We start from the raw sequence: 23,724 nt of genomic DNA, 5'->3' as shown, positions 1-23,724 counted from the left end.
GTGGTGCATCATGATAGTGTTTCTCTGCTAAAAATGTAACATAACTAAATTAGATGGAGGTATAGCTGAGAGAGAGAGAGAGAGAGAGAGAGAGAGAGAGAGATATGAATGAAAGGCAAATCTATCAGAAACACGCCTCCTTTAAATACCCCCCCCCCATTCGTTCCCTTTCTCCCCTCTGCTCTCACCCCTCCATCCTTCCCTCCCCCTCTGTTATATTTTATTCTCCAATGCGAATTTAATAAATATATGCAAATGTGTGCTGTGGAACATGACGACTCTAAATCAGCCGCGGATGTTCTTTGAGCGCCGCCGAGATTGAGGCTGAGAGCTGACCCTAGGTTAATCATTTTTCACTTCCCTATCGCATTCAATTCTGCTGCTGCTCCCTGTGTGTGTGTGTGTGTGTGTGTGTGTGTGTGTGTGTGTGTGTGTGTGTGTGTGTGTGTGTGTGTGTGTGTGTGTGTGTGTGTGTGTGTGTGTGTGTGTGTGTGTGTGTGTGTGTGTGTGTGTGTGTGTTTGTGATTATGTGTCTGCGAGGGGGGAGGGGGTATTTGTGTATGGGTGTGTGTGTGTGGGTGTGTATGAGTGAGTGAGAGTGTCTGTGTGTGGGAGTGCACATGAACTTGTGTGCATGAAAGTGTTTGCTTGTTTGTTTACCAAAATAAAATTATATTTGTGTGTTTGTGTGTGTGTGTGTCAGTATGTGCATGTATATTTGTGCATGTGTGTGTGTCTGTGAAAATGTGTGTGAGCTATATGTGAATGTTTGTGTGTGCGTGCGTGTGTGTGAATGCGTGTGTTTGTGTGTGTGTCTGTGTGCAAGCGTATGGTTTTGTGTGTGTGTGTGTGTGTGTGTTGGTAATCATGCAAAGGGCCAATGCATTTAAAAAGTATAGCCATGGTCATAATGCTATTGTCTATCTAGCTAACAACAAACGTTCCCACAACTTTAGAGAACGTTCCCTTGAGAGTCTCATTAGGTCATTATCAAACAGAACTTACCCATAACGTGATTACGAGTGGAGACTCCTCAGAGGAGGCAGGGGAGGACCATCCTCCTCAGTGAATTTCACAAAAAGTAACATTTTAAAACATTTAAAAAGTGATCCTTTTTAGATAAAACAATACCAAATATAATCATGTCACCAAATAATTGAGCCTCAACAGCACTCTGTAGGACAGCATCAATTTGTAGCCGGAGGGACAGCTAGCTTCCGTCCTCCTCTGAGTACAGTGACTTCAATAGAAAACCTAGGAGGCTCATGGTTCTCACCCCCTTCCATAAACTTGCACAGTAATTATGAGAACCTCCGGAGGACGTCCTCCAAGCTATCAGAGCTCTTGCAGCATGAACTGACGTGTTTTCCACCCAATCAAAGGATCAGAGAATTAGTATAGCTACAGCTAGCTAGCACTGCAGTGCATAAAATGTGGTGAGTAGTTGACTCAAAGAGAGAGAAAGAAAATAGTTGAACAGTTTTGAAAAAATTAATTTATTTCTAAATGAAGGAGAAGCAAGAGAGAGAGAGAGAGTCCTTTTTTTCTGTTTCACTTACTTAGCTAGCAAATGCAGCTAGCTAGTTACGCCTACTGAAACACCCTGCTCAAACAGAGGCATGCTATGTTAACTAGCTGGCTATGACTATCCAACACAACACTGGAACTCTTCCAAGTCAAGGTAAGCTTTTGGTTTTACTAATTTATTGCCACCGGGGCCCACAGGTCTAACTGCTTACTGACTGTATACTAACGTTACTGCATGATTGTAGCGGGTTTACTAACGCATTAGTTCTATTAGCCATGCTGACTTTGACGTTACTTTAGCTAATATGGTGACAACGATGTAGCCTGTGTGTAGCAGTTTGGCTTGGAAAGGTTTTTTAGCCTGGTCACAAACAGCTGATGTGTTGAGCATTGAAGTCCACAAGCGAAGGGAAGAGGAGAGCGCATAAGGTATATGCGAGAAGGAATACAACATGGCTGCTATGAAACTGTGAACTGTGTTTACGCGTGATCAGGGGTGTAGTCATTCCGCTGATTCTGTTGATAATTCAACATAAGTAAACGGTTGGATTAATGATTACAGCCACTATCAGCTAGATGCATGCAAGAGTGTGCAAGGCGCTATTGAAAGTCACTGTCTGTCACATCAGGTTTGTCTCTCGACCTGTGTGCACCTATGTGGTAAACTTTCATTCATATGCTAGGTTGTAGCAACCTTATGATGGGTATAGGGACACATCTAGAATCATGTAGTAGCCAAAACCCATCTCTGTTACATTTAACTGGGTGAATGGAATATGAATGACAGTCATCGAATGTGCTGTAATAGAAATAAGGCCATGCTAATCTGAAATGGCACTGACCGCCATATTCAAAAGTAATGTTCTAGAACGTTCCTGTGTCCAGTTTTCTGAGGGTTTTAGGATAAATAACCCATCAACGTCACACCAACCACACACAGTACATGGTTTCCTTGTTCTCAGAATAAAATATATGAATGTTGTAGACATGTTTCATGGGAACGTTGCAAGAACATTCATGTGTCCAGTTTTCTGAGGGTTAGGAGAATATTTCATCAATGTCACTCACACCAAACCAGGGGTTGGAATCAAAATTATTTTCCAATCGTTTCATTCTGAACAGAACCACTATTTTTATAGTTGTTCCATTCCACTCTTCCGACCAGCAAAATAAAGTTCTGAACCGGTTCGAACCCAAACATAGTATCAGTTTATATTGTTCATTTTATAACCAGTGAAATCATTAAATTCCTTCACCAATCAGTGCGGATAGAGCAGGCAAGCTAGTTGTTTATAATATATATACAGGGATAGGGGGCAGCATTTTAATGTTCGGATGAAAAGCATGCCCAGAGTAAACTGCCTCTGAGTAGCAGGCAGTTTACTCTGGGCATGCTTTTCATCCGAACATGCTTTTCATCCGAACCTGCTACTCAGGCCCAGAAGCTAATATATGGATATTATTAGTAGATCTGGATAGAAAACACTCTGAAGTTTCTAAAACTGTCTGAATGATGTCTGTGAGTATAACAGAACCCATATGGCACGCAAAAACCTGAGAAAAATCCAACCAGGAAGTGTGAAATCTAAGGTTTGTAGTTTTCAACTCATTGCCTATCGAATATACAATATCTATGGGGTCATATTGCACTTCCTAATGCTTCCACTAGATGTCAACAGTCTTTAGAACCTTGTTTGAGGCTTCTACTGTGAAGGAGGAGAAAATGAGAGCTGTTTGAGCCAGAGGTCTGGCAGAGTGCCATGAACTGATCACGCATTTGCCCGTGAAAGCGACCTGTGTTCCATTGCATTTTTAAAGGAATTCTCCGGTTGGAACATTATTGAAGATTTATGTTAAAAAAACATCCTAAAGATTGATTCAATACATTGTTGAACATGTTTCTAAGAACTGTAATATAACTTTTTGAACTTTCCGTCTGATCTTTCGGCTGGACTTGCACCGCCTCGTGAGTTTGGATTTGTGAACTAAACACGTATCTGTATGGCTTGTTTTTGTGTATGAGCGCTGTACTTAGATTATTGCATGGTTTGCGTTTTCCGTTTGCCGATGAGGATGTGGTGGTTGACAGAATCGAAAGCCTTGGCCAGATCAATGAATACGGCTGCACAGTAATGTTTCTTATCGATGGCGGTTAAGATATCGTTTAGGACCTTGAGCGTGGCTGAGGTGCACCCATGACCAGCTCTGAAACCAGATTGCATAGCAGAGAAGGTATGGTTAGATTCGAAATGGTCGGTAATCTGTTTGTTGACTTGGCTTTCGAAGACCTTAGAAAGGTATGGTAGGATAGATATAGGTCTGTAGCAGTTTGGGTCAAGAGTGTCCCCCCCTTTGAAGAGGGGGATGACCGCAGCTGCTTTCCAATCTTTGGGAATCTCAGACGACACGAAAGAGAGGTTGAACAGGCTAGTAATAGGGGTGGCAACAATTTCGGCAGATAATTTTAGAAAGAAAGGTCCAGATTGTCTAGCCCGGCTGATTTGTAGGGGTCCAGATTTTTCAGCTCTTTCAGAACATCAGCAGAATGGATTTGGGAGAAGGAGAAATGGGGAAGGCTTGGGCGAGTTGCTGTTGGGGGTGCAGTGCTGTTGACCGGGGTAGGAGTAGCCAGGTGGAAAGCATGGCCAGCCGTAGAAAAATGCTTTTTGAAATTCTCAATTATGGTGGATTTATCAGTGGTGACAGTGTTTCCTATCTTCAGTGCAGTGGGCAGCTGGGAGGAGGTGTTCTTATTCTCCATGGACTTTACAGTGTCCCAGAACTTTTTTGAGTTAGTGTTGCAGGAAGCAAATTTCTGCTTGAAAAAGCTAGCCTTGGCTTTTCTAACTGCTTGTGTATAACGGTTTCTAGCTTCCCTGAATAGCTGCATATCACGGGGGCTGTTCGATGCTAATGTAGAACGCCATAGGATGTTTTTGTGTTGGTTAAGGGCAGTCAGGTCTGGGGAGAACCAAGGGCTATATCTGTTCCTGGTTCTAAATTTCTTGAATGGGGCATGTTTATTTAAGATGGTTAGGAAGGCATTTAAAAAAAATATCCAGGCATCCTCTACTGACGGGATGAGATCAATATCCTTCCAGGATACCCCGGCCAGGTCGATTAGAAAGGCCTGCTCGCTGAAGTGTTTCAGGGAGCGTTTTACAGTGATGAGTGGAGGTCATTTGACCGCTGACCCATTACGGATGCAGGCAATGAGGCAGTGATCGCTGAGATCTTGGTTGAAGACAGCAGAGGTGTATTTAGAGGGGAAGTTGGTTAGGATGATATCTATGAGGTTGCCCGTGTTTAATACTTTTGGGGGGGGTACCTGGTAGGTTCATTGATAATTTGAGTGAGATTGAGGGCATCAAGTTTAGATTGTAGGATGGCTGGGGTGTTAAGCATGTTCCAGTTTAGGTCGCCTAGCAGCATGAGCTCTGAAGATAGATGGGGGGCAATCAGTTCACATATGGTGTCCAGAGCACAGCTGGGGGCAGAGGGTGGTCTATAGCAGGCGGCAACGGTGAGAGACTTGTTTTTAGAGAGGTGGATTTTTAGAAGTAGAAGTTCAAATTGTTTGGGTACAGACCTGGATAGTAGGACAGAACTCTGCAGGCTATCTTTGCAGTAGATTGCAACACCGCCCCCTTTGGCAGTTCTATCTTGTCTGAAAATGTTGTAATTTGGAATTAAAATTTCAGAATTTTTGGTGGTCTTCCTAAGCCAGGATTCAGACACAGCTAGAACATCCGGGTTGGCAGAGTGTGCTAAAGCAGTGAATAGAACAAACTTAGGGAGGAGGCTTCTAATGTTAACATGCATGAAACCAAGGCTATTACGGTTACAGAAGTCATCAAGAGAGCGCCTGGGGAATAGGAGTGGAGCTAGGCATTGCAGGGCCTGGATTCACCTCCACATCGCCAGAGGAACATAGGAGGAGAAGAATAAGGGTACGGCTAAAAGCAATAAGAATTGGTCGTCTATAACGTCTGGAACAGAGAGTAAAAGGAGGTTTCTGGGGGCGATAAAATAGCATCAAGGTATAATGTACAGACAAAGGTATGGTAGGATGTGAATACAGTGGAGGTAAACCTAGGTATTGAGTGATGAAGAGAGAGATATTGTCTCTAGAAACATCATTGAAACCAGGAGATGTCATTGCATGTGTGGGTGGTGGAACTAATAAATTGGATAATGTATAGTGAGCAGGACTAGAGGCTCTACAGTGAAATAAGCCAATAAACACTAACCAGAACAGCAATGGACAAGACATATTGACATTAAGGAGAGGCATCCTTAGTCGAGTGATCAAAAGAGTCCAGAGAGTGGAGTGGTTGGTTTCGGGGTCAAGGCGATTTAGACAGCTAGCCAGGACATCGGTAGCAAGCTAGCATAGGAAGGGGGTCTGTTGTTAGCCACCTCTTGCGTTCCGTCAGTAGATTAGTGGGGTTCCGTGTGGTAGAGGGAATTAGTCCAAATCACACAATAACAAAAATAAAATAAAAACAATAGATATAGTTATAGAGGCCCAAGAATAAACATAATAATAATAATAATAAAAATAAATAAATTGTCCGATTGTCTATTCTGAGAGCTGCCGGTAAGACAGCTAACGGTTAGCAGGCCGCAGATGGGCGTTCAGGTAACGTCGAGACGGAGGAGCCAGCCGGATCTCCTTCGGGTAGACAACGTCGGCAGTCCAGTTGTGAAGGCCCGGTGGGGCTCCGCGTAGGCAGTAAAACGGGTCCGGATAGGTGACTGCAGCCCAGGAGTGATTGACGGAGCTCAAGAGTGATTTACGGAGCTGGCTAGCTCCGGAGTAATTGATGTTTGCTCCGGAATCGACGAGAGCAGATAGACACACGGATAGCAGCTGGCTAGCTGTGAGATCCGGGAATGAATGTCCAGAGAGCAGTTGAAATCCAAGGACATGGAGAGAAAAATTGGTCCGGTATGCGCCGTACAAAACTGGCGAAAGATTTTCAAGCTAAAGGATAGCTGATGACCACAAACCGTGGTTAGCTGAATACTAACGATTTGCCAGTAAAGAAGCTAACTAGCTTCTGAACTAGCTTCGGTTTAGCTTCTAGCTAGCTCCTGGCTAGCTTCTGGCTAGCTTCTTGGAGTTTCTGGCTAGCTTCTTGGAGGATTGCAGATTTGAGGTAAATAATACTTATTTATAAATATAAATTGGTGAGGCGGGTTGCAGGAGAGTGTTTTGAAGATGAGTTGATGGAAAATAAAAAAAAATGTATGTGAAAAAAAGTTGTAAATATATATATATATATACAGGACACGACGAGGACAAACGACGTCTGAACTGCTATGCCATCTCGGGATTCAACATTGGATGAAAGAAGTGCAGGAGCTGTCTTTTTAGACAGACTATGTTTACCGAAATTCACAATTGACATTAAGCTACAGACACCTCTGATTATTCTCTATTCACTATTATTACAGCCTATATGAAGAAGTAAGCATTATTAACACTGGAAGGCTGCTGTGCCTGATCCCATGTAGGCCGACCATCTTAACATCCCACAAATCCGAACTGTACTGTTTGTCACATGTTGTCAACATGTGGTCAAACCTCCATCTGGTGTTCAGCCTTGGCTTTTGATCCAACCCTGAAATACCCAAGTCTGCTTATCAAGATCCTGCCGAGCAGCTGATGTTTAGGCTACAATGTAGTTAGACCTGAGCTGGAACAAAAGCTGGAAGATGATTGCCACACTTGATATAAAATATTGCAACATTACAACCAAATACTTTTTGTTTTTATACAATTATTTCCCCATTCAATTAATCAGGGTTTAAATGGATAAGGTAGGCTAGTTCAAAGCAAGGTATCTAACTAGGCATTTTTATATAGAAGGATCAAATAGTAATGTTTCAGGCGAGATCTAGGCACAGCAAGTTATTGGTCAATTAGGCTATTCTTAGAATATTTTTTACGTTGTCGCAATTGCATGGCTGTTGTTTAATAGAGGGGAATCGCAGCTTTCCAACGGTGCAGATTTATTTAGGCCGTCTACAGTGCCGGTGGAAAGGCAAGAAGGACATCAATGTAAGGGAGTGAACTTTATGTATAATAAGGGATACATGGAGAAAATCATACCTTTCTGAAATAAAAATGGATGGCCCTCCCTTCAGCAAAATATATTCGACCTAAATCCTCCCTGAATGCTTAGTGGCCCTCGACTATACCGAAAACAACAATTAAAATAAAGTGGATAGCAGAGAACATGTCTACTGTTTACCCTCACTTCTTGGACAGACCAGAGTCTTAGATACACCATAGATACACCATTTTATAAACGTTTCTTCATCCACAGAAATGCAGGAATTTCGACAGCGCTGTGAAAGCGCACAGGGCTGCGGTGCAGAAGGTTGTAGGTTCGCAGACCACCGTGGATAAGAGTAGTGGTGGAAAGATCTCCGTCATAGTAAAGGCATTGCATGAATGTATCATCGTGTCTGAAGGTCCGATATTAAATATTAGCAGAGTCTTTTTTTTAAATACCACACAAATGACCGAAATTACAAGCTAAGAATGGATAGAGAGATAGGCCTATGTGTTCATCGTATCATATTTGTCCAACTCCAAATCAGTGTCTTGTTTGCAACGAAACTGTTTGCAAATAATAAAATCTGAGACATCATTGGGAATCTGAGCATGGTACTTTCAAAACTTAGGCCTGCCTATCCACCTCAGACAGAGTAGGCCTACTGACACAGAGAAATGTAGCTTTAACAGCTGCAGGCTTACTCTTCTTCCATGGCTTAACCCCAGGTCACAAGTGTTTTCCTTAAAAGCTGTCTGGGTTTAAACATCTTCTATTGTACAGAAAGTTAATACCTTATTAATCAATTGATAATGACAGAATTTGATTACTTTCCAAGCAAAGGCCTTTTTTTGTCTCCTCGGCTATGGAAGGTTGTTGCTCAGCCTCTGAATGTCAAAGACACGAAACAATGATATTCCCATACGCTTCGGAGTCACGTCTTTCCCGGGTAATTTACAGCTTTTTTCTATTAAAATCTAATGCTAATGAGGGGTAGGTCTGTTCTTTTTGCCATTTTCTTTAATAAAAAGGTCATTACCAGGTTATGCTGAGGTTTTAACTATGACAAGTAGGCTACATAATATAGCACATAATATAGTGGTCAGAATTATATTCTGGTCGGTGAAAAGAAAAAATACGTCCCTTTTCAACCAGTTTGCGACCAGAATAAGACAGAACTTTCAAGTTTTACCCACTGGTCATGTATTGGGCAGAAATATACAGTGCCTTGCGAAAGTATTCGTCCCCCTTGAACTTTGCGACCTTTTGCCACATTTCAGGCTTCAAACAAAGATATAAAACTGTATTTTTTTTGTGAAGAATCAACAACAAGTGGGACACAATCATGAAGTGGAACAACATTTATTGGATATTTCAAACTTTTTTAACAAATCAAAAACTGAAAAATTGAGCATGCAAAATTATTCAGCCCCTTTACTTTCAGTGCAGCAAACTCTCTCCAGAAGTTCAGTGAGGATCTCTGAATGATCCAATGTTGACCTAAATGACTAATGATGATAAATACAATCCACCTGTGTGTAATCAAGTCTCCGTATAAATGCACCTGCACTGTGATAGTCTCAGAGGTCCGTTAAAAGCGCAGAGAGCATCATGAAGAACAAGGCACACACCAGGCAGGTCCGAGATACTGTTGTGAAGAAGTTTAAAGCCGGATTTGGATACAAAAAGATTTCCCAAGCTTTAGACATCCCAAGGAGCACTGTGCAAGCGATAATATTGAAATGGAAGGAGTATCAGACCACTGCAAATCTACCAAGACCTGGCCGTACCTCTAAACTTTCAGTTCATACAAGGAGAAGACTGATCAGAGATGCAGCCAAGAGGCCCATGAGCACTCTGGATGAACTGCAGAGATCTACAGCTGAGGTGGGAGACTCTGTCCATAGGACAAAGTATATTGCACAAATCTGGCCTTTATTGCACAAATCTGGCCTTTATGGAAGAGTGGCAAGAAGAAAGCCATTTCTTAAAGATATCCATAAAAAGTGTTGTTTAAAGTTTGCCACAAGCCACCTGGGAGACACACCAAACATGTGGAAGAAGGTGCTCTGGTCAGATGAAACCAAAATGGAACTTTTTGGCAACAATGCAAAACGTTATGTTTGGCGTAAAAGCAACACAGCTTATCACCCTGAATCACCATCCCCACTGTCAAACATGTTGGTGGCAGCATCATGGTTTGGGCCTGCTTTTCTTCAGCAGGGACAGGGAAGATGGTTAAAATTGATGGGAAGATGGATGGAGCCAAATACAGGACCATTCTGGAAGAAAACCTGATGGAGTCTGCAAAAGACCTGAGACTGGGACAGAGATTTGTCTTCCAACAAGACAATGATCCAAAACATAAAGCAAAATCTACAATGGAATGGTTCAAAAATAAACATATCCAGGTGTTAGAATGGCCAAGTCAAAGTCCAGACCTGAATCCAATCGAGAATCTGTGGAAAGAACTGAAAACTGCTGTTCACAAATGCTCTCCATCCAACCTCACTGAGCTCAAGCTGTTTTGCAAGGAGGAATGGGAAAAATGTTCAGTCTCTTGATGTGCAAAACTGATAGAGACATACCCCAAGCGACTTACAGCTGTAATCGCAGCAAAAGGTGGCGCTACAAAGTATTAACTTAAGGGGGCTGAATAATTTTGCACGCCCAATTTTTCAGTTTTTGATTTGTTAAAAAAGTTTGAAATATCCAATAAATGTCGTTCCACTTCATGATTGTGTCCCACTTGTTGTTGATTCTTCACAAAAAAATACAGTTTTATATATTTATGTTTGAAGCCTGAAATGTGGCAAAAGGTCGCAAAGTTCAAGTGGGCCGAATACTTTCGCAAGGCACTGTACGTCATATTGTAGTCAGTATAAATACTTTAAAAATACAGTTTGTGACCAAAATAAGATGTCATAAAAAGATGTCATAACCAGGTTTTGCCCACTGGGTACCCCTTCAATTTGAGTCTTGGTTTTAACTCAACAGCCCTTCACTGGCACAGAGGTAGGCTATTTAAAGAGTGCACGGTGGGTAGAGGAATTTACTGACAAATCTATGGATATAGCAGCCTATAGCCTAATTTCGTCTGTCAAACAGGTAGGACTACCTTTTATTTTTTTTAAATAGGAAGAAATAGTCTCCAACACAAAGCCCTCTTGTTGTTTAGTGAAGTCTAATTAACATAAAGAGGGTTAAAATTATGCCTACTTGATTTTGGCTACTTTCAGCACCACAAGCTGTCCATTTCCGATTGATTGTGCCTCGACAGCTGCATCAAGTTTTAGCACCACAATGTCAGTTACTCGAATCTGGCTTTTTGTGAGGTCAAATAGCAGCAAGCTATCAAAGTTGACTTCCAATCCTCCTCATCTTCTTGCTCTCCTTCTCGACCAGAGCATAGCGCAAGATAGTCCAAAAAATGCACTGGGCCTAATCAAAAAAGATTTTCGGGGAAGCCTTTGCCTCTGCACCTTAAATGCCACCATAGCCCTACACAGCACAGTCATTGGTTGCATCTATGCAATCAGATCCGCTTTAGCCGGCATCCGCAGAGCAGTTGTTTTGGCAGTGTTACAAGTGGAACTGCGTCAGATCTGTCAAATCAAGGCATAATACCTAAAGTGGACATTGCCATTGGCTGCATGGAGTCACATCAGGAGAAATCCCTTGCAGCCTTGTTTGCAAGGTCGAACACTGGAATGTGAAATATAATCTACAGCTCGATTAGGCTGATTGTAAGGACTGACGCTGGAGTAGAGAAGCAGGTACGGTGAGTCAACATTTAATTGAAACAGACATGGAACAGGACAGGAACAGTGTCAGAACCGAGTAATACACAGACAGAAGACAATTAATGCAGAAGCGGGGAACGGAGCTGGGGAACAGACAGATATAGGGGAGGTAATAAAACAGGTGATTGAGTCCAGGTGAGTCCAATAATTTGCTGATGCGCGTGACGAGGGAAGGCAGGTGTGCGTAATGATGGTGTCAGGAGTGCGTGATGCAGGGCATCCTGGCGCCCTCGAGTGCCAACGTGGGAGAGCGGGAGCAGGCGTGACACTGATAGGAATCCTTATGATTTTGTTTAATGATTGTCAATTTGAGCGTATTTACAGAGCCTTCAGAAAGTATTCAAACCCCTTATTCCACATTTTATTGTGTTACAGCCTGAATTCAAAATGGATTAAATATATATTTGTTCTCACCCATCTAGACACAATAACCCATGACAGTGAAAACATGTTTAGATTTTGTATGTATTTATTGTAAATGAAATACAGAAATAGCTAATTGACATGTGAATTAACACCCCTGAATCAATAAATGTTAGAATTTTGGCAGTGAATATAGCTGTGAGTCTTTCTGAGTAAGTCTCTTAGAGCTTTGCACACCTGGATTGTACGATATTATTATTTTTTTAATTCTTCAAGCTCTGTCAAGTTGGTTGTTAATCATTGCTAGACAAGCGATTTTCAAGACTTATCATAGAATTTCAAAGTCAAAACCGAAGACAAAACTGCAAATAGGCCAATATTCAATGTCGCCTAGGATTTTGGTTGTGCTTAGCTTCTTTTTGATCCTTAAAGCACTCTCTAGTCCTTACCGATGACAAGCAAACCCATAACATGAAAATAGCCACCACCGTGCTTGAAAATAATGGTACTCAGTGGTACTCAGTGATGAGTGGTACTCAGTGATGTGTTGTGCTGGATTTGCCCCAAACATGATGCTTTGTATTCAGGACATAAAGTTAAGTTCATGACCACATTTTTTTGCAGTTTTACATTAGTTTCTTGTTGCAAACAGGATGCATCTTTTGGAATATTTGTATTATGTACAGGCTTTCCTCCCTTTCACTCTGTCATCACAGTCATTACAAACTCTAACTGTTTTAAAGTCACCATTCGCCTCATGGCCTGAGCAGTTTCCTTCCTCTCCGGCAACTGAGTTACAAAGGATGCCTGTATCTTTGTAGTGATTGGGTGTATTGATACACCATGGAAAGTGTAAATAGTAACCTCACAACGCTCAAACGGATATTCAATGCCTGCTTCTTTTCTTTTTTTTACCCATCTACCAATAGATGTCCATCTTTGCGAGGCATTGGAAAACATCCCTGGTCTTTGTGGTTAAATCGGTGTTTGAAATTCACTGCTCTACTGATGAGGTAATCATTAAGAAAATTTGGTTAAACACTATTATTGCACACAGAGTGAGTCCATGCATCTTCTATGACTTGTTAAAGCACATTTTACTCCTGAACTTATTTAGGCTAGCCATAACAAAGGGGTTGAATACTTAGTGACTTAAGAAATTTCAGCTTTACATTTTTTATTCATTTGTAAACATTTCTAAAAACATAATTACACTTTGATACGATGGGATATTGTGTGTAGGCCAGTGACACAAAATCTCAATTAAATCCATTTTAAAGTCAGGCTGTAACAAAACAATTGTGGGGAAAGTCAAGGGGTGTGAATACTTTCTGAAGATATCCTTATCAATTTACACACAATAACCCATAAGGACAAAGCATAAACAGGTTGATGTTTTTTGCAAATGTATTAAAAATAAAAAACAGAAATACAATATTTACATACACATTCAGACCCTTTGCTATGAGGCTCGAAATTGAGATCAGGTGCATCATGTTTCCATTGATCATCCTTGAGATGTTTCTACAACTTGGAGTCTACCTGTGGTAAATTCAATTGACTGGACATGATTTGGAAAGGCACACACCAGTCTATATAATGTCCCAGAGTTGACAGTGCATGTCAGAGCAAAAACCAAGCAATGAGGTTGAAGGAATTGTCCGTAGAGCTCAGAGACAGGATTGTGTCGAGGCACAGATCTGGGGAAGGGTACCAAAAAATGTCTGCAGCATTGAAAGTCCACAAGAACACAGTGGCCTCCATCATTCTTAAATGGAAGAAGTTTGGAACCACCAAGACTCTTCCAAGAGCTGGCCAAACTGAGCCATCAGGGGAGAAGGGCCTTGGTCAGGGAGTTGACCAATAACCCAATGGTCACTCTGACAGAACTCTAGAGTTCCTCTGTGGAGATGGGAGAACCTTCCAGAAGGACAACCATCTCTGCAGCACTCTATCAATCAGACCTTTATGGTAGAATGGCCAGACGGAAGCTACTCCTCAGTGGAAGGGACTGGGACACTAGTCAGGATCGAGGCAAAGAGGAATGGAGCAAAGTACAGAGAGATCCTTGATGAAAACCTGCTCCAGAGCGCTCAGTATCTCAGACTAGGGTGAAGGTTCACCTTCCAACAGGACAACGACCCTAAGCACACAGCCAAGACAGCGCAGGACTGGCTTCAGGACAAGTCTCAATGTCCTTGAGTGGCCCAGCCAGAGCCTGGACTTGAACCCGATTAAACATCTCTGGAGGGACCTGAAAATAGCTGTGCAGTGACTCTCCCCATCCAATCTGACAGAGCTTGAGAGGATCTGCAGAGAAGAATGGGAGAAACTCCCCAAATACAGGTGTGCCAAGATTGTAGCGTCATGCCCAAGAAGACTGTAATGGCTGCCAAAGGTGCTTCAACAAAGTACTGAGTTAAAGGTCTGAATATTTATATAAATGTGATATTTAACCTGTTTTTGCTTTGTCATTATGTGGTGTTGTGTGTAGATTGATGAGGGGGAAAAAAAATCAATGTAATCAATTTTCGAATAAGGCTGTAACCTAACTGTCGCACCCTGACCATAGTTTGCTTTGTATGTTTCTATGTTTTGGTTGGTCAGGGTGTGAACTGAGTGGGCATTCTAGGTTACATGTCTAGTTTGTCTAGTTCTATGTTTGGCCTGATATGGTTCTCAATCAGAGGCAGGTGTTAGTCATTGTCTCTGATTGGAAACCATATTTAGGTAGCCTGTTTGGTGTTGGGTTTTGTGGGTGATTGTTCCTGTCTCTGTGTTTGCACCAGATAGGGCTGTTTTGGTTTTTTCCACATTTCTTGTTTTGTTAGTTTATTCATGTATAGTGTTAAACATGAATAACCACCACGCTGCGTTTTGGTCCGCCTCTCCTTCACCACAAGAAAACCCTTACTAACACTAACCAAATGTGGAGAATGTCAAGGGTCTGAATACTTTCTGTAAAACTTACGAAAGATGACGTTACCGTGTTCTCAGAACTTAACATATGTGTTCTAGACACGTTTAATGGGAACATTGCAAAAATATTCTAGTGTCGGTTGGTTAGGAGAATATTCCATCAACGTCCCACCAAACATACACAGCAAAAGAACATTATTAATGTTCAAGACATGTTTTATGGGAACATTGCAAAAACATTTGTGTAAAAATAAATAAATCAAGCCACTGATTTGACAGTTACATTGTGCATGTTCATTTATACAGCAATTATTATTCAACATCTCCTCGTCTTTGTCCATGTCCTTTGTCTGGTGTTAGTTAAGCTGACTCTTCTCTCATCATTGATTTGATTTACTAATTTCAGCAATTGATGGTCTTTCTGCATAGTTGTCTAATGTTGGCGTGGTATAATAACCTGTTGTAAGGATACTGCTGAATCCCTTTGATCAATACATCATTTTCATGAGTGTACTTTTAACAGAGTTGACATTGTACATCCAAGTCCATTCACCCTATTCCTTACACCTATCAAGTTGTTTCAGATATGTGCCTAGGGAGGAGGGGTTAGGGTGTCTTCAGCATAGGGCCTGGCTATACTGGCCCAAGAAGCACATGCTCCAGAGATACCCCTTATTGGGACATTGGTTAGGGGGTTTGACATTGTTGCTGGTGGCCTGGGTTTGAATATTCTCTGAACACGAGACACATGAATGTTTTTGCAACATCCCATGAAACGTGTATAGAACTTTAATATCGTATAGTTTGAGGAAATGGCAACCATGTTTTAGCTAATTAATGAATTAAGCAACCTTATGGGTAACATTAAAACAATGTTCTCTCTCCTTAGCATTGTTAGCTGGGTAGTTCTCTCTTTAATGGCAAACAGAATTTCCCTGCAGAAAGGATAGTGATATTGGTAAGGCCAGCACAGCTAGTGTTTACTAGTACATTCAACCGCACCAGTATACAGTATATAATGTAATCGTACTATATTCTGTAGAACTCTGAAATACACAGATTTAATTTCTAATCAAACATAATTTAGTCTGTATCTCGCTCCCCTCCTCACCCTTCTCCCATGGGATCTCCCTCCCCCTTCCAACCCAGGATTGTCGCCAAGGCAACAAGCAGTGCATTTCTAAAGTGTCAGTTTACATTATTGTCTTCACGCTTTCTATTGATAACCTCCACGCCTCTCTCTCTCTGACTCTCTTTCCTTCTCTCTGTTCTATATATCACTCCCTCTCGCCTCCTCTCTTTCTCGTGTTCTCTCGGTCACTGTCTCTCACATTCAAACACTGTTGTCTCTCGCTCGATCTCACTTCATTTCTCACTCTGCCTCTCTCTCCCTCTATCTCACTTCATTTCTCTCTCCGATTCTCTCTCTCTAACACACAGGACAAACTTGTGTGTGTGTGTGTGTGTGTGTGTGTGTGTGTGTGTGTGTGTGTGTGTGTGTGTGTGTGTGTGTGTGTGTGTGTGTGTGTGTGTGTGTGTGTGTGTGTGTGTGTGTGTGTGTGTGTGTGTCTGAATGTTTTAAGAAAAAGAGGGAAAGTGAGTGATTGAGTGAGGACAAAATGTACATTCCCTAAAAGGCGCTGACAAGATCTCACAGTAAAAGAGAAAAGGTTTGCACAGATAGAAGTGTGAAAGACAGTCGTTCCCATGTTCTACCATGTGGCCTATCTACACATGTTTAATGCTCACTGCATGTATAATGTACACGACATGGCCAAAAGTATGTCGTCGAACATCTCCTTCCAAAATCATGGGCATTAATATGGAGTTGGTCCCCCCCTTTTCTGCTGTAACAGCCTCCACTCTTCTGGGAAGGCATTAATATGGAGTTGGTCCCCCCCTTTTCTGCTGTAACAGCCTCCACTCTTCTGGGAAGGCATTAATATGGAGTTGGTCTCCCCCTTTTCTGCTGTAACAGCCTCCACTCTTCTGGGAAGGCATTAATATGGAGTTGGTCTCCCCCTTTTCTGCTGTAACAGCCTCCACTCTTCTGGGAAGGCATTAATATGGAGTTGGTCCCCCTTTTCTGCTGTAACAGCTCTTCTGGGAAGGCATTAACAGCCTCCACTCTTCTGGGAAGGCATTAATATGGAGTTGGTCCCCCCCTTTTCTGCTGTAACAGCCTCCACTCTTCTGGGAAGGCATTAATATGGAGTTGGTCTCCCCCTTTTCTGCTGTAACAGCCTCCACTCTTCTGGGAAGGCATTAATATGGAGTTGATCTCCCCTTTTCTGCTGTAACAGTCTCCACTCTTCTGGGAAGGCATTAATATGGAGTTGGTCTCCCCTTTTCTGCTGTAACAGAAGGCATTAATATGGAGTTGGTCCCCCCCTTTTCTGCTGTAACAGCCTCCACTCTTCTGGGAAGGCATTAATATGGAGTTGGTCTCCCCCTTTTCTGCTGTAACAGCCTCCACTCTTCTGGGAAGGCATTAATATGGAGTTGGTCTCCCCCTTTTCTGCTGTAACAGCCTCCACTCTTCTGGGAAGGCATTAATATGGAGTTGGTCCCCCCCTTTTCTGCTGTTACGGCCTCCACTCTTCTGGGAAGGTTTTCCACTAGATGTTGGAACATTGCTGCGGAGACTTGTTTCCATTCAGCCACAAGAGCATTAGTGAGGTCAGGCACTGATGTTGGGCGATTTGGCCCGACTCGCAGTTGGAACTCCAATTCATCCCAAAGGTATTCGATGAGGTTGAGGTCAGGGCTCTATGCAGGCCAGTCAAATTCTTCCAAACCGATCTCAACAAACCATTTGTGTACGGACCTCACTTTGCCATGCTGAAACAGGAAGGACCTTCCCCAAACTGTTGCCACAAAGTTGGAAGCATAGAATCGTCCAGGATGTCATTGTATGCTGGAGCGTTAACATTTCCTTTCACTGGAACTAAGGGGCCTAGCCTGAACCACGAACAACGGCCCCAGACCATTATTCCTCCTCCAACATTATTCTACAACACTCCAGCCGACGCTTAGCATTACATTATGGTGATCTTAGGGTGGTGTGCAGCTGTTCGGCAATGGAAACCCATTTCATGACGCTACCGACGAACAGTTATTGTGCCGACGTTGCTTCCAGAGGCAGTTTGGAGTGTTTTGAGTGTTGCAACCGAGGACAGACAATTGTTATATTTTTATATTGTTTTATATTTTAAAATAATTTATATTTTTCGTCATGCACTTCAGCGGTCCCGTTTTGTGTGCTTGTTTGTACTACCACTTTGCAGATGAGTCGTTGTTGCTCCTAAATGTTTCCACTTCATAATAACAGCACTTACAGTTGACCGGGGCAGCTCAAGCAGGGCAGAAATTTAATGAACTGACTTGTCGGAAAGGTGGTATGATAGGACGGTGCCACGTTGAAAGTTACTAAGCTCTTCGGTAATGCCATTCTACTGCCAATGTTTATCTATGGATATTGCATAGCTGTGTGCTCGATTTTATACACCTGTCAGGTGTGTGGCTGAAATAGCCAAATCCATTCATTTGAAGGGGTTTTCCACATACTTTTGTGTATACAGTGGGGCAAAAAAGTATTTAGTCAGCCACCGATTGTGCAAGTTCTCCCACTTAAAAAGATGAGAGGCCTGTCATTTTCATCATAGGTACACTTCAACTATGACAGACAAAATGAGAAAAAATCCAGAAAATCACAGCACTTTGATATATCAGCTGATTTATTATGAATTTATTTGCAAATTATGGTGGAAAATAAGTATTTGGTCAATAACAAAAGTTTCTCAATACTTTGTTATACACCCTTTGTTGGCAATGACAGAGGTCAAATGTCTTCAAACTGTTGCTGGTAGTTTGGCCCATTCCTCCATGCAGATCTCCTCTAGAGCAGTGATGTTTTGGGGCTGTTGCTGGGCAACACAGACTTTCAACTCCCTCCAAAGATTTTCTATGGGGTTGAGATCTGGAGACTGGCTAGGCCACTCCAGGACCTTGAAATGCTTCTTACGACACCACTCCTTCGTTGCCCAGGCGGTGTGTTTGGGATCATTGTCATGCTGAAAGACCCAGCCACGTTTCATCTTCAATGCCCTTGCTGATGGAAGGAGGTTTTCACTCAAAATCTCACACGATACATGACCCAATTCATTCTTTCCATTACACGGATCAGTCGTCCTGGTCCCTTTGCAGACAAACAGCCCCAAAGCATGATGAGTTGAGTTTTTACCAAAAAGTTATATTTTGGTTTCACCTGACATTCTCCCGATCTTCTTCTGGATCATCCAAATGCTCTCTAGCAAACTTCAAACGGGCCTGGACATGCACTGGCGTAAGCAGGGATGACACGTCTGGCACTGCAGGATTTCAGTTACTGGCGGCGTAGTGTGTTACTGATGGTAGGCTTTGCTACTTTGGTCCCAGCTCTCTGCAGGTCATTCACTAGGTCCCCCCGTGTGGTTCTGGGATTTTTGCTCACCGTTCTTGTGATCATTTTGACCCCACGGGGTGAGATCTTGCGTGGAGCCCCAGATCGAGGGAGATTATCAGTGGTCTTGTATGTCTTCCATTTCCTAATAATTGCTCCCACAGTTGATTTATTCAAACCAAGCTGCTTACCTATTGCAGATTCAGTCTTCCCAGCCTGGTGCAGGTCTACAATTTTGTATCTGGTGTCCTTTGATAGCTCTTTGGTCTTGGCCATAGTGGAGTTTGGAGTGTGAATGTTTGAGGTTGTGGACAGGTGTCCTTTATACTGATAACAAGTTCAAACAGGTGCCATCAATACAGGTAACAAGTGGAGGACAGAGGAGCCTCTTAAAGAAGAAGTTACAGGTCTGTGAGAGCCAGAAATCTTGCTTGTTTGTAGGTGACCAAATACCCGAATTTCTGAGGCTGAACTTATCCTCTGTAGCAGAGGTAACTCTGGGTCTTCCTGTCCTGTGGCAGTCCTCATGAGAGCCAGTTTCATCATAGCGCTTGATGGTTTTTGTAACTGCACTTGAAGACACATTTATATTTCTTGAAATATTGACCTTCATCTCTTAAAATAATGATGGACTGTCGTTTCTCTTTGCCTATTTGTGCTGTTCTTGCCATAATATGAACTTGGTATTTTACCAAATAGGGCTATCTTCTGTATACCCCCCTACCTTGTCACAACACAACTGATTGGCTCAAACGCAGACTGAAGGACGGAAATTCCACAAATGAACGTTTAACAAGGCACACCTGTTCTTTGAAATGCATTCCAGGTGACTACCTCATGAAGCTAGTTGAGAGGCTACTTCTAAAATGTAGAAAATAGTACAAATAAAGAAAAACCTTGGAATGAGGTGTCCAAAATTTGACCTGTACTGTATACTGAACAAAAATATAAATGCAATATTTAAAGTCCCATATTTCATGAACTGAAATAAAAGGCCCCAGAAATGTTTCGTACGCAAAAAAATGACTGAATTTACAGTTGGATCATTTTGAATATACACAGGAAGGGAGCAGAGATGTCTACTGTAGATCTACAGACCGTTCTGCAGTAGTTCTACAGTGCTGTTTACAGTAGATATACAGAGCTGTCTACAGTAGTTCCACAGAGCTGTCTACAGTAGATCTACAGAGCTGTCTACAGTAGATCTACAGACCATTCTGCAGTAGTTCCAGAGCTGCCTACAGTAGATCTACAGAGCTGTCTGCAGTAGTTCCACAGAGCTGTCTACAGTAGATCTACAGACCGTTCTGCAGTAGTTCCACAGAGCTGTCTACAGTAGTTCCACAGACCGTTCTACAGTAGTTCTACAGAGCTGTCTACAGTAGCTCTACAGACCGTTCTGCAGTAGTTCCACAGAGCTGTCTACAGTAGATCTACAGAGCTGTCTACAGTAGTTCTACAGAGCTGTCTACAGTAGTTCTACAGACCTGTTCTGCAGTAGTTCTACACAGAGCTGTCTACAGTAGCTCTAGTTCCAGAGCTGCCTACAGTAGCTCTACAGACCATTCTGCAGTAGTTCCAGAGCTGCCTACAGTAGCTCTACAGACCATTCTGCAGTAGTTCCAGAGCTGCCTACAAAGGTTTTACAGACCTCTCAACATTAGTTCTACAGACCTGTCTACAGTAGCGCCATAGAGCTGTCTACCGTAGTTCTATATACATGTCTACGGTGGTTCTACAGAGCTGTCTACAGTAGTTCTACAGAGCTGTCTACAGTAGTTCTACAGAGCTGTCTACATTAGTTCCACAGAGCTGTCTACAGTAGATCTACAGACCATTCTGCAGTAGTTCCACAGAGCTGTCTACAATAGATCTACAGACCGTTCTGCAGTAGTTCCACAGAGCTGTCTACAGTAGTTCCACAGACCGTTCTACAGTAGTTCTACAGAGCTGTCTACAGTAGCTCTACAGACCATTTTGCAGTAGTTCCATAGAGCTGTCTACAGTAGATCTACAGACCGTTCTACAGTAGATCTACAGACCGTTCTACAGTAGATCTACAGACCATTCTGCAGTAGTTCCACAGAGCTGTCTACAGTAGCTCTATAGACCGTTCTGCAGTAGTTCCAGAGCTGTCTACTGTAGATCTACAGACCGTTCTGCAGTAGTTCCACAAGAGCTGTCTACAAAGGTTTTACAGACCTCTCAACATTAGTTCTACAGACCTGTCTACAGTAGCGCCATAGAGCTGTCTACCGTAGTTCTATATACATGTCTACGGTGGTTCTACAGAGCTGTCTACAGTAGTTCTACAGAGCTGTCTACAGTAGTTCTACAGAGCTGTCTACATTAGTTCCACAGAGCTGTCTACAGTAGATCTACAGAGCTGTCTACAGTAGATCTACAGACCATTCTACAGTAGTTCCACAGAGCTGTCTACAGTAGATTTACAGAGCTGTCTACTGTAGCACTACAGACCATTCTGTAGTAGTTCCACAGAACTGTCTACAGTAGATCTAAAGACCATTCTGCAGTAGTTCCACAGAGCTGTCTACTGTAGATCTACAGACCATTCTGCAGTAGTTCCACAGAGCTGTCTACTGTAGCTCTATAGATGGTGCTGCAGTAGTTCCACAGAGCTGTCTACAGTAGCTCTATAGAGATGGTTCTGCAGTAGTTCTAGACATGTCTATGGTGGTTCTACAGACCTGTTCTGCAGTAGTTCCACAGAGATGTCTACAAAGGTTTTACAGACATGTCTATGGTGGTTCTACAGACCTGTCTACAGTAGCGCCATAGAGCTGGTTACCGTAGTTCTATATACATGTCTATGGTGGTTCTACAGACCTGTCTACAGTAGTTCTATAGAGCTGTCTACAGTAGTTCTACATGAGCTGTCTATGGTGGTTCCACAGACTGTCTACAGTAGTTCCACAGAGCTGTACTCAGTAGATCTACAGAGCTGTCTACATGTGGTTCTACAGACCTGTTCTACAGTAGTTCCACAGAGCTGTCTACAGTAGATTTACAGAGCTGTCTATGGTGGTTCTACAGACACTACAGACCATTCTGTAGTAGTTCCACAGAACATGTCTATGGTGGTTCTAAAGACCATTCTGCAGTAGTTCCACAGAGCTGTCTACTGTCTAGGTGGTTCTAGACCATTCTGCAGTAGTTCCACAGAGATGGTTACTGTAGTTCTATATATGGTGCTGCATGGTGGTTCTACAGACCTGTCTACAGTAGCTCTATAGAGATGGTTCTGCAGTAGTTCCAGATACATGTCTATGGTGGTTCTACAGACCTGTTCTGCAGTAGTTCCATAGAGCTGGTCTACCGTAAAGTTTTATACATGACCTCTATGGTGGTTCTACAGACCTGTCTACAGTAGCACCATAGAGCTGTCTACCGTAGTTCTATATACATGTCTATGGTGGTTCTACAGAGCTGTCTACAGTAGCGCCATAGAGCTGTCTACCGTAGTTCTATATACATGTCTATGGTGGTTCTACAGACCTGTCTACAGTAGTTCCACAGAGCAGTCTACAGTAGATCTACAGAGCAGTCTGCAGTAGATCTACAGAGCAGTCTGCAGTAGATCTACAGAGCAGTCTACAGTAGATTTACAGAGCTGTCTACAGTAGATCTACAGAGCTGTCTACAGTAGTTCCACAGAGCTGTTTACAGTAGATCTACAGAGCTGTCTACAGTAGTTCTACAGAGCTGTCTACAGTAGCTCTATAGAGATGGTTACAGTAGTTCCAGAGCATGTCTATGGTGGTTCTACAGACCATTCTGCAGTAGTTCCAGAGCTGTCTACATGTCTATGGTGCTTCTACAGACCTTCTACAGTAGTTCCACAGAGCTGTCTACAATAGATCTACAGACTGTTCTGCAGTAGTTCCACAGAGCTGTCTACAGTAATTCTACAGACCGTTCTGCAGTAGTTCCAGAGCCATCTACAGTAGCGCCATAGAGCTGGTTACCGTAGTTCTATATACATGTCTATGGTGGTTCTACAGACCTGCCTACAGTAGCGCCATAGAGATGGTTACCGTAGTTCTATATACATGTCTATGGTGGTTCTACAGACCTGCCTACAGTAGCGCCATAGAGATGGTTACCGTAGTTCTATATACATGTCTATGGTGGTTCTACAGACCTGTCTACAGTAGCGCCATAGAGATGGTTACCGTAGTTCTATATACATGATACATGTCTATGGTGGTTCTACAGACCTGCCTACAGTAGCACCATAGAGCTGGTTACCGTAGTTCTATATACATGTCTATGGTGGTTCTACAGACCTGCCTACAGTAGCGCCATAGAACTGGTTACCGTAGTTCTATATACATGTCTATGGTGGTTCTACAGACCTGTCTACAGTAGCGCCATAGAGATGGTTACCGTAGTTCTATATACATGTCTATGGTGGTTCTACAGACCTGTCTACAGTAGCGCCATAGAGATGGTTACCGTAGTTCTATATACATGATACATGTCTATGGTGGTTCTACAGACCTGCCTACAGTAGCGCCATAGAACTGGTTACCGTAGTTCTATATACATGTCTATGGTGGTTCTACAGACCTGTCTACAGTAGCGC

The sequence above is a fragment of the Oncorhynchus gorbuscha genome, linkage group LG11 (assembly GCF_021184085.1).
Source record: "Oncorhynchus gorbuscha isolate QuinsamMale2020 ecotype Even-year linkage group LG11, OgorEven_v1.0, whole genome shotgun sequence".
Classification (NCBI taxonomy): domain Eukaryota; kingdom Metazoa; phylum Chordata; class Actinopteri; order Salmoniformes; family Salmonidae; genus Oncorhynchus; species Oncorhynchus gorbuscha.
Note: the sequence above shows the minus strand (reverse complement) of the source record.